This window comes from Cibotium barometz, chromosome 49 (assembly GCF_041138505.1).
Source record: "Cibotium barometz isolate CiBa-2024 chromosome 49, ASM4113850v1, whole genome shotgun sequence".
NCBI classification, from domain to species: domain Eukaryota; kingdom Viridiplantae; phylum Streptophyta; class Polypodiopsida; order Cyatheales; family Cibotiaceae; genus Cibotium; species Cibotium barometz.
Window position 1 is genome coordinate 19258392 of NC_141094.1, and position 10966 is coordinate 19269357.

Here is a 10966-nt window from a genome sequence, read left to right on the forward strand (position 1 = left end):
TCACCTTGTGTGTTCTCTATTAGGGTTTTGTGTGAGTGTGTGTGTGTGCTTGCAAGAGCTCAAGCTCTCTTCCCCCCCTACATCTTTTCATGGTATCAGAGCCTGGTTCGTGCTAAGGACTAAGCTGCAAGCAAGAGAACCACAAGAAGCGGTACAAGGGTAAGAGCTTCAATTACTCTTCCCTATTGTGTTGGTGACTACACCCTTGTCGGGAGCTCTACGGGAGGCACCGGCAAACGGTCTCTGATTGAGGAGCTTTCTTCACGGGAGTAAAGCTATAGGGCAACTATACAGTCCTTCGGACTACAATTTCTGGGCCGAAAACGCGTTTCGGGTGCGTTTGGACCTCTGTTTTTCAGAAAGCAGGCAATTTCGAGCACTGCGGGTAAGTCATCGATTCTCTGCAGAACTCTGTTTTAAGTACTGCAGGAAGACAGATTGACTGTGCAGACACTGTGGGTACTGCAAAGAGGTCTACAGTTGCCATTGGGTGTATGTATGCACATTGAGGTCACTGGTTGTGACATTTGAGTGGACTGCAGTACCGCTGTGCAGAAAATACAGCAGTTGTGCAAAAAAAACCAGAGTGCAGTTTCTGGTAAAATTGTGTGTTTGGCAAGATGTCTAATGATGGCATAACACAGATTGTGGCTGAGAAGCTGGATAAGAATAACTTCCATGCTTGGAGGTTCAGGTTGACGAATTTCCTGATGGGAAAAGGCTATTGGGACTACATAGAAGGTGAGCATGAAGAGGCACCGGAGATACCGGATATAAATCCGACTACTGCAGATGTGAAAGAGTTTAAAGACTGGAACCAAGGAGCCAGGAAAGTAATGTATTGGCTTTCCATTAGTATACAGGACACCATGATTGGGCACATTCAGGATGCCAAGTCCCCCAAGGAGGCGTGGGACACCTTGGTAAAGCTTTATGAAACAAATACCAAGGCACGTAAGATACAGTTGAAGAATGAGCTTCATACTGTGGAGAAAAAGAGCATGTCTGTGAATCACTATGCGTTGAAGATAAAGGGTATTGTGGAATCCCTTGCATCTATTGGTGTGTCAGTAGAGATGATGATGACAAGGTGGAAGTCTGTCTACGTGGTCTCGGGCCACAATACAAGGCGTTCAAGACGTCTATCCAGACTCGGGAAAACATTCCCAACTTTACAGATTTGGTGTCTATGCTGATTATCGAAGAGAAGAACTTGGGTGAAGACCAACAGTCTTCACAAAGTAAAAACAGTTCAGAGCAACAGGCTTTTTACACGAGTTCAGGAAGAGGACGAGGTAGAGGAGGCCGTGGACGCGGTCAAGGAGGTGGCCGAACAGGTAATCAGAATTATGGTCAGCAGCAACAGCAACAACAACAGTCCCAGAATCAACAACAACAACAACACGCAGGTGGAAGAGGCAAATTCAGAGGCAGGGGGAGTCAAAGAGGCCGTGGAAATTGGCAAAGGCAGTACAATGATGCACGTGAATGCTATTATTATGGTAAGACTAGACATGTGCAGGCAGAATGTTACAAGAAGCAGGCTGACATGCAAAATGGAAAAGTGCAGCAAAACAACTATGCATCCTCAAGCAGAAATAATGAGGATAATGAAAGGTTGTTTGTTATGCAGCATGTCGTGAATGCCATGTCTGAAAATGTTGATGCAGCACAAAAAGATAATGTATGGTATGTGGATTCAGGCGCTTCGAACCACATGACGAGACATGGGGAGTGGTTCAAGGAGTTGAAAACCCGAAAAGACCAGGTTTTGTGGAAACAGGGGATGACACTGCTCACCCAATTACCCACGTTGGAGATGTGCCATTGTCTATGCAGGATGGCAAAGTGAAGTACCTTGCAGATGTACTTCATGTACCGAACATAACAAAGAATCTAGTTTCAGTTGGTCAGATGATTGAGCAGGGTTTGCAGGTTCGGTTTAACCCTGATGGGTGTTATGTTGAAGATTTCAAAGACAAGTGCAGGTTGGTTGCAAAAGGCAACAGAGTGGGCAGAATGTTTACGTTGAATGTAGACATGCCTAAAATGAGTGCTGCGATGTTTGCAAATGGTTCAGGAGTTGTTGCAGACACAGACATATGGCATAAAAGAATTGGACATGTAAATGTGCAGAGATTGAAGTCTATGCAGACAAAAGGAATTGTGACAGGGCTGCCAAAATTTAAAGTGGAAGGTATGCAGAAAATATGTGAAGCATGCCAATTTGGGAAGCAAACAAAGCATGTGTTTCCACGTAACACATATGTGAGCAGAAATGCACTAGATGTTGTGCATTCAGATGTATGGGGTCCTACGAAGACCATATCTATGGGAGGCTGCAGGTATTATATGACTTTCATTGATGACCACACAAGGAAAGTGTGGGTATATTTCATGAAAGAGAAGAGTGAGGTGTTCACTCACTTTCAAAATTTCAGAGCTTTGGTTGAAAAGCAAACAGGGAAATATGTCAAGTGCCTAAGGTCAGATGGAGGGGGAGAATACTTCTCCAATGAGTTCTCTGAATTTCTGAAGAAGAATGGTATTCGGAGACAGTTTACATGCAGATACACTCCGCAGCAAAATGGAGTTGCTGAGCGGAAAAACAGGCACATTGCTGAGATTGCGCGGGCATTGATGGAAGAGAAGAATATGCCGCATTGCTATTGGGATGAGGCTGTTTCTACAGCAGTATACATCATGAACAGGACTCCAACTGCAGCCATACATGATGTAACTCCAGAGGAGAGATTTACTGGCAGAAAACCAGATTTATCTCATCTGAAAGTCTTTAGATGCATTGCATATGTGCATGTGCCAGATGAGCTGAGAACTAAGCTGGATCCAAAAGCTGAAAAATGTGTGTTTATTGGATACTCCCTTGAGCAAAAGGGATACAGGTGTTATAACCCTACTACACGTGAGTTGAGGGTAAGCAGGGATGTTGTCTTTGATGAGATGAGCAGCTGGTATGCTGCTGAAAAAGAAGCTGTTGGGGCTGATGTGAGTGGAAGTGTGGTTGCACAGAATGCAGGTCAGCAATCATCACAGTCTTTGAGTGGACCAGGAGAGTCCTCATCTAGTGGGTCTGTTGATAGACCATGGAGTGGCAGGCTGCGTCATAATACCAGTCCTGCAAATGTGATTAGTACATCACGAAAAGGAAAAGAGAAAGTGGTTGAGCCCCTTGGTATGCCTGACATTTCTGCAGGGCATTCTCATGTTGATGGAGAGTCTAGTGGCTCAGATATGAGCCTTGATGAGGAGCTTGGGATCCCAGCTATGAGAACACCTGGTGTAAAGAAGGCTATGGAAGCCATGAATGAAAAGCTGCAAAGATCAGGGAGAGTGAAGAACCCTGTGCAGAGATTTACATATGATGGTTATGTGGCACATCACTATGCATATATGGCAAAGGTTGTGCAGGTTGTAGAGCCCACATGCATTGATGAGGCTATTGGAAATGTGTGTTGGGAGAAAGCTATGGATGAGGAGATGGATGCACTATATGGAAATGAAACTTGTGACTTAGTGCAATTGCCTGAAGGGAAGAAAGCCATTGGATGCAAGTGGGTGTACAAAGTTAAACATAACAGTGATGGAAGCATAAACAGGTACAAGGCTAGATTGGTAGCCAAAGGATATGCGCAGACATATGGGATTGATTATGAGGAAACTTTCAGCCCAGTTGCCAAGATGGCAACAGTGAGAGTTGTGATAGCAGTGGCTGCGTCAAAGCAATGGTCTTTACATCAGATGGATGTAAAGAATGCATTCTTGCATGGGGATTTGCAAGAAGAGGTGTATATGTTGCAGCCACCTGGTTATGAGGATGTGAGTCACCCCGAGCATGTTTGCAGGTTGAAGAAAGCCTTGTATGGCTTAAAACAAGCACCAAGAGCATGGTCTGACAAGATTTCTGAATATCTTGTCACTATTGGCTTTCATGTAGCCAATGCAGATTTCTCATTGTATGTGAGACATGGTGATAGAGGAGTTGTGCTTGTTGTCATCTATGTAGATGACTTGATCATTACGGGGGACCATGATGCAGAGATCTTTGATGTAAAGATCTTGCTTAGACAGAAGTTTGAGATGAAGGATCTGGGAGAGCTCAGATATTTCTTGGGCATTGAGGTGATTAGGTCACCACATGGTATTGGATTACTGCAAAGACAGTATGGCTTGGACATGTTGTCCAAATATGGTATGACAGGCTGTAAGCCTATTTCTGTGCCATTGGATCAGAATGGCAAGTTGAGTGCAGATTCAGGAGAGATCTTGGAGGATCCTACTATGTACAGACGCATAGTAGGAAGTTTGATCTACATGACGATCACCAGACCAGATTTGAGCTATGTTGTTGGGTTGGTGAGTCAGTTTATGCAGGTTCCACGGAAACCGCATTTGGATGCAGTGAGACGCATACTGAGGTATGTGAAGTCTACTTTGCATTGTGGACTATTCTATGAGACTGGGACAGAGATATGTGTACATGGGTACACAGATGCTGATTGGGCTGGTAGTATCTCAGATAGAAGATCTACCAGTGGATTCATGTTTTCTTTGGGGAGTGCTGCTGTGACTTGGAGCAGCAAGAAGCAGCCTACGGTTGCTCTATCGAGTACAGAGGCCGAGTACAGAGGAGCTGCTATGGCAGCATGTGAGGTAGCTTGGTTGAGAAAGCTACTTGCAGACTTGGGTCTATCAGTGGATAGACAAGTTGTCATTTTCTGTGACAACATTAGCAGTATACAGTTGGCAAGGAACCCAGTCTTTCATGCTCGTACGAAGCACATAGAGGTCCACTACCACTTCGTCAGAGAGAAGCTCTTAGCAGGAGACATTGACCTTGTTTATGTCAGCACAGAGGATCAGGTAGCTGACATCTTCACCAAAGCATTGGGTACAGAGAAGCTCCGCAAATTCAGGGCTTCGCTTGGTGTACATGAGATGGAGTTGAGCTCGAGGGGGAGTGTTGAGATATCGAGCTCGTCTAGTGAGGCGGTGGCTACTGATGACCCGCCTGGGGGATAGGCCCCACACTTACACCACTGGCATGGTTGGTGAGATCTTGGGTGATATGCGGCCAGTGGGATGACAGGCTGTGTGACAGCCATTCTAGAGACTGGCATAGTTATAGCGCCAGCTCATTTAGTCGGGTTCACACTATAGAGAACCCGTGTATGTATTGGTTGAGTACCTTTCATATTATGTGTACTCTTATTCTTGTATATGGTGTGTTGAGTGTTGAGTAGAGAAGAAGAAGATTTTCAGCCTCTCACCTTGTGTGTTCTCTATTAGGGTTTTGTGAGTGTGTGTGTGTGCTTGCAAGAGCTCAAGCTCTCTTCCCCCCCTACATCTTTTTAAAATGCAAGCAATTTGATCAAATGGAAACTTGTATACCATGTATGAGCCATGATTGATGGTGAGCAACTCCACAATATCATCACAAAGGTGGCGATTTCCATGCTTGTTTACCTAAATAAATATTCACCTTGCATAAGGGGAGAAGGTGGTAGTAGAGGGAGTAGGTGTGAACAAAATTATACCGCAATTTGGGGTATTCTAGGGAGGAGCGATGGAAAGCTTTGTAGCTTGTTCAAAAAACTATCTCCATCATGTCTTCAAAAGTCTAGAGGTGCCAATTTGGCATCTACTGTATGCGCATGTAATACTTGAAGATTTGGGTAGATGGGGAGATATGCGGGGTCGATGATGCAGAGGTGGCATGGGGTGCTACAGTACTCGGCCAGATGTGAGGCTTTAGAAGGAAGGGGTGCCACCAGATTGGTTGTTTTCCCATAAGATCAAAGGTGATGGGCTAGGTATCTGGGTTGGGCTGCATGGATCCAGGCATCCTGCTTATTAGCATCGATGTAAAGTTTGAGGACATGGATGTCCATGCAGTCTGTGACTTTCGTCAAATGTGTTTGTTGGATTTGGCTGAGCTAAGAAGGATTTGTATTGCCTATTCGAATTTGGTGTGATCCATAGGGTCACACTAGCTGAGGAGATTGAGTGGAGAATCCACCTCATCCTTTTCCTGTGGGGCCTAGGGTAAAATTTCACCTCCCTCTAGTAGGGATTACAGAGGGTTGGGATTCCTGGTGGGGAAGGGTTTTTGATGTTGAGAGGGTGTGGTGAGGAGGGTGGGTGGGCATGTTGACGAAGAGGGTTTATCATGGGGAATAGTGGCGGGGCAGGCCTAAGTCAATGTCAAGGGAGGATTAACATGGAAGGACTCATGTCCTTCTCGACACTTTCTATATTAAAAAACTTTATCATAGTCTCTGGCTATAATTATGGCTTTTGAAAAAGAGGATGGTTTTGCAACTTGACGAGATTATTTAAAGGTAGATTAAGCTTCCAAATGAATCGATGGAGAAGAGTTACCTCATCCATCTCTAGGACAAATCGGAGAAGTTTAACAAAAGTTATTCCTTTCTTGGGTTAGCTCCAAAAATTCCTTCATTTTATCCTCTCGAAATCGTGGAGGACAAAACCTTTCTCGAAGGTGTACTTTCATGGCATCCCATAACTGATTTTGGTTCCAGTGGTGGTTAGATTGACAATAGTGCTTCCAACTAATTTGGCGTTTCTTACGATTTTTAGACGCGAGCAAGGGTGAACTTGTTTCTTTCATTGTATCTATTAAAAGTTCAAAACTATCAAATACTTATCATAGCACCACATTTGAAGATAGTCAGGATATTAATACATCTGAGATCTTTATTTTTTTGAGAATTACACATCTGGTGCCTTGGGATTGACACATCCAAAGATTATTAGGATGATTAACACGTCTGAGATGATTAGTTTTCTGAAAATTACACATCTAGTATCTTGGGATTAACAAATGGAAGTTCAGGAAGAGATCATATAATGGTATACAAAAGTGCTTGATATTCCTAGGTTAACTTAGTTAGTGTTTACCAAGGAGTCATCCTACTTCTGATCTATGCACGTGCTTCTTACTTAGATGTCTGTAGTTGTTAGTTTTTTAATCTAACTGTTCTATTTCTTTCTTTTTTTTCAACATCTCTAGGTATTTGAGATAGCTAATAAAAGTGATACCATATCTTGTGTAAGGTCTCCCGTCCCCTCCCCCCTCCAACACACACACACACATATATATATGAAGTGTTTATTAGTCAAAATGATTAACTTAATAAGGGATTGATGCTCTGCATATGCAAGGATTGTGTGAGAGACATCGGAATGTAGAGATTGAGAAGCAAGGCATGGGATGGCAATGGCTGTGGAAGGACCAGAGAGTTCTCACGCATATCCAAAGCTTGTATGCCAATCGACGCCTCCCTCCACCAAACATGAAATGTTTCATGTCCGCCCTAGTATTATACTCAACTTTGGTTTCATCCGCGAGAATTTCTCTGCGTTCTCACCCCCCACTTTCTTGTTTCGTACACATGAGAAGACACTCATCAATATATGTGTGTTCTTTGGGTGGCCTTCATAGCGCAGTGCGGAACCACAAAGGGCCCCGGTCTTCCTAGTCTGAAGGTAATGAAGATCACTCAGGTCAGCTTCCTCAATCAATCTCTCGCTCCCAACCACAGCATCTATGTTATTTTTATGTGAATACAAATTAATTAATGAAATGCTGGTGTGATTACCACATGTAATGTGATTAAGCACCAAAAACTATTTCTTCATGAAACAATACTCCCAAAAGTCACATCTCCCTTGTAATGATTTTTAATCCATAAATGAGAATATGGATTGATTGATAAAAATGCGTAATTTTCGAACATAATACAGGTGATTTCAATGACTAAGCTAGCTACATAATTGTTCAATAAGCACGCTAACATGTTTTTAAATTTGTGCATCTCCCTTCCATTGTACATTTTAATTGTACATGAGAGTCCACAGGCATAGTTTCCCAAGCATTACTATTCTATTCTTAATTTTACATGTGTAGGCATGTGTGTGTGTGCACACACACGCTTATATGTTTGCATGTATGCACCCATTAACATGTCGTTCAAAACACATAAAAATATTGGAGAGCCACGCAATAGTTAGATCTAGATACCTCAACAAGCGTGTTCATAGCACTACTTTGGATCTTTCATTGTTGAATTCCATGTAATCCTTGCAAGGGTACCAACAAAGGTGGTGGTGGCATTTTGATAACAGTTCAAAAGTAACTCTATGAACCAATGGACTACTACTTACATCGAGAGATAATTCCTTGTCATTGTGAAAAAACCTCAATTTTAACTCCTAGTTCGTGCTCTTGTTACAACTCATAATTATATTTTACGCAAAATCCAAAACTTGGAGCAAAACTAAACAAACGACCATATGTATGATATTAACAAATCATTGTAGGTACTATGTTCTCTCACATTGATGAGGAAAAACAAAACCTCATTGATATTTCAAAAATCATGCATACAATGAACTCTTTAAAATTAGCATACATGCTAAATTTGATGATAAACTCTAGAACATGCAAAAATTATATATATATACCTAGATGAATCCAAGCACATGCCCAAATTCACCTTATAAGAAAACGTAATTTATAACCTCATGGTAGTCATCCACAAGACAATAAACCATCAACTTCATCATGCATAGTATGGACTAGATACTACGACATCCCCACTACCATCATCAGTGCCCAATAGTGGGTGTAGAACTGGGTATCAATTAATTCTCCCACACACACCCCCCACGCGCACGCACAACATACATTCATACAAAGGTCTGTGTTTTGAGTTTCTGCAGAGCTCCGGAGATACAAAGCAAATTCAACCATAATGAAGCCTAACACCAAGGATCATAACAAAAAGAAAGAATTATTACAACAAACAAGTAGTTGATATAGCATGTGCACCACTAAAGATAGAAAGAATTAACACAATATCAACAGGCTACAACTTGGACGAAAACTTCAATGTGAAATTTGCAAAAATTATAATCCGAACCTCCTATCTTAAAATACACTCCTTCATTTGTGGCATCAACAAGGCTCATATTTGGAAAACACATCGTGCCATTATGCCCCCAAAAAAAAAAAAGTACAATGTAAGGGTGTTATGACTCCTGAACATATAATAACCTCTCTTTGTTACCATCTTAGTCAACAAATCACAAAGCTTGTCCCATGTGTTTCCATCTAACACTTTAAATTACCCTTTGTTCTTGGTGCACTAAAAAATAAAATTTGATGTATTATTAATGCCACATACTACCTTGACTGGAAGATCACATACACTTGTTGCTATATGCATCAACCCATTACAATATATTGTATATTGGCATGAAATATAACAAAAGGATCTATCTTCCTACAAACATTCACGTGTAGAGCTTTTGGATGATTGGCTTCGTCTTATAAATTTTACCTAAGCTAACTAGAAGATTCACCCATATCTAGATGGTACAATATAGAGGCATTTCAAACACTCCTTTACAGGCCCACAAAAGGATTCAGATGGCTAAGAGTGCTCCAATTTCCCAGCATTCACTTTTAATGGTGTTGTTCACTCTTCACTACTGCTAACAAATCGTGAACGGACAAACATACAACACATAACATGAGCATTAAATAATCATAATCGCTAGCCTCATAACTTTTTTGCTGGTGAGAAATGAAAGGGGTAGCCAATTGATGAATACATTAGCATGTCATGAATGGAATACACGGCTACAATAAACTCCCAATTTATTTTAGCAATTTTCCTTGAATAGCTAACTCTGGATCATACACCTTAATGACTAGGCATGGTCACCTAACATTTGACCAATCTCTTGTAACCATATAATATCTTTATACTAACCCCTTCTAGATGTCTGTTAGCAGTCTGTCATTCCATAATAACCCCTTCAAGGTGTCTATACACACACATTGGCACCTAGCTCGAACAGATTTCACCTCAGTTGCACGGACTGCTACACTCTTAAATTGTATACTAACCCAGAAAAAAAATGTACAGAACCTTTCAAAGAAGATTCACACAGTGTTCACACTTCTGTCATGCATAATCAAACTTGTTCTCCACCAACTGGACAAAAACTAACACATATTGAAACTCCTACTTCAGGGAGCAGTCACAACTCATTAAAAAGCAGTCCAGATCTTTAAACAAGAAGGCAAACAGTAGAGAGCTGCCTATTCCAAAAGAGATTTTACAATCGACTTGACATTGAGCTTCTTTAAATCCGTGTACGTCTGCCCACAACCAAGAAACATTATTGGTGCACCAAATTTGTACACCATAGATAGTGCAGCTCCCACCTACACATAAGAGGATTGTAAACAAATACATTTAAGAATCTCTTCTCACGCGTGTGTATGCGAGTGTTGGTGTGGTGGGAGGTGCATGCACCCCTTCATAATTTTATGTTCATATATTTGCCAGTTTTTGAGATGGGGTCTCTTTCCTCTTCAAGTGCACCTTTTTTTGTGTGCACAGATAGAGGGAGAGGATCTCTCTCTCTCTCTCTCTCTCTCTCTCTCTCTCTCTCTCTCTCTCTCTCTCTCTCTCTCTCTCTCTCTCTCTCTCTCCCGAAAAAAGAAAAACAAAACAAAACACTGAAAAATATAGGGGAAAGAGATCATCTAGTGCTCGAGAAATATAAATGCAGAGGACAAACCTTGTCATCAACTGCATCAAACTTCGTGAGCAAGATCCCATCAATTGTTCTTGGAGTAACAGACGTAGACAAGTCAACCAGTTTCTGCAAAGTGGTCAAAACAAAAACTCTTGAAGGATTGTTTTCAGGTGCCAAATTAATTAGAGTTTCAGATGGATTATGTGTTAGATGTAATACCACAAGTTATGGCTTGACATTCCTATGAGTGAAAGTGTTGATGATTGATAAAGAGCATTAATTAGCCCTGACACTTGTTGAGAAACATGGGTATCCTAGACATGTGCATGGCTATGGTGGATTAGTACTAATCTTTAATTAATATAGTGATTAA

General features: G+C 41.6%; 1 long non-coding RNA gene across 1 annotated transcript; it reads right to left on the bottom strand.

The window, feature by feature from the left end:
• Positions 1-9931: 9931 nt before the first annotated feature.
• On the bottom strand, positions 9932-10722 carry LOC147610375 (uncharacterized). Its single transcript, XR_015264109.1, has 2 exons — positions 10636-10722; positions 9932-10276 (listed from the first exon to the last, which is right to left on the bottom strand). It is a non-coding gene; the product is annotated as an uncharacterized LOC147610375 (long non-coding RNA).
• Between the last annotated feature and the right edge of the window lie 244 nt (positions 10723-10966).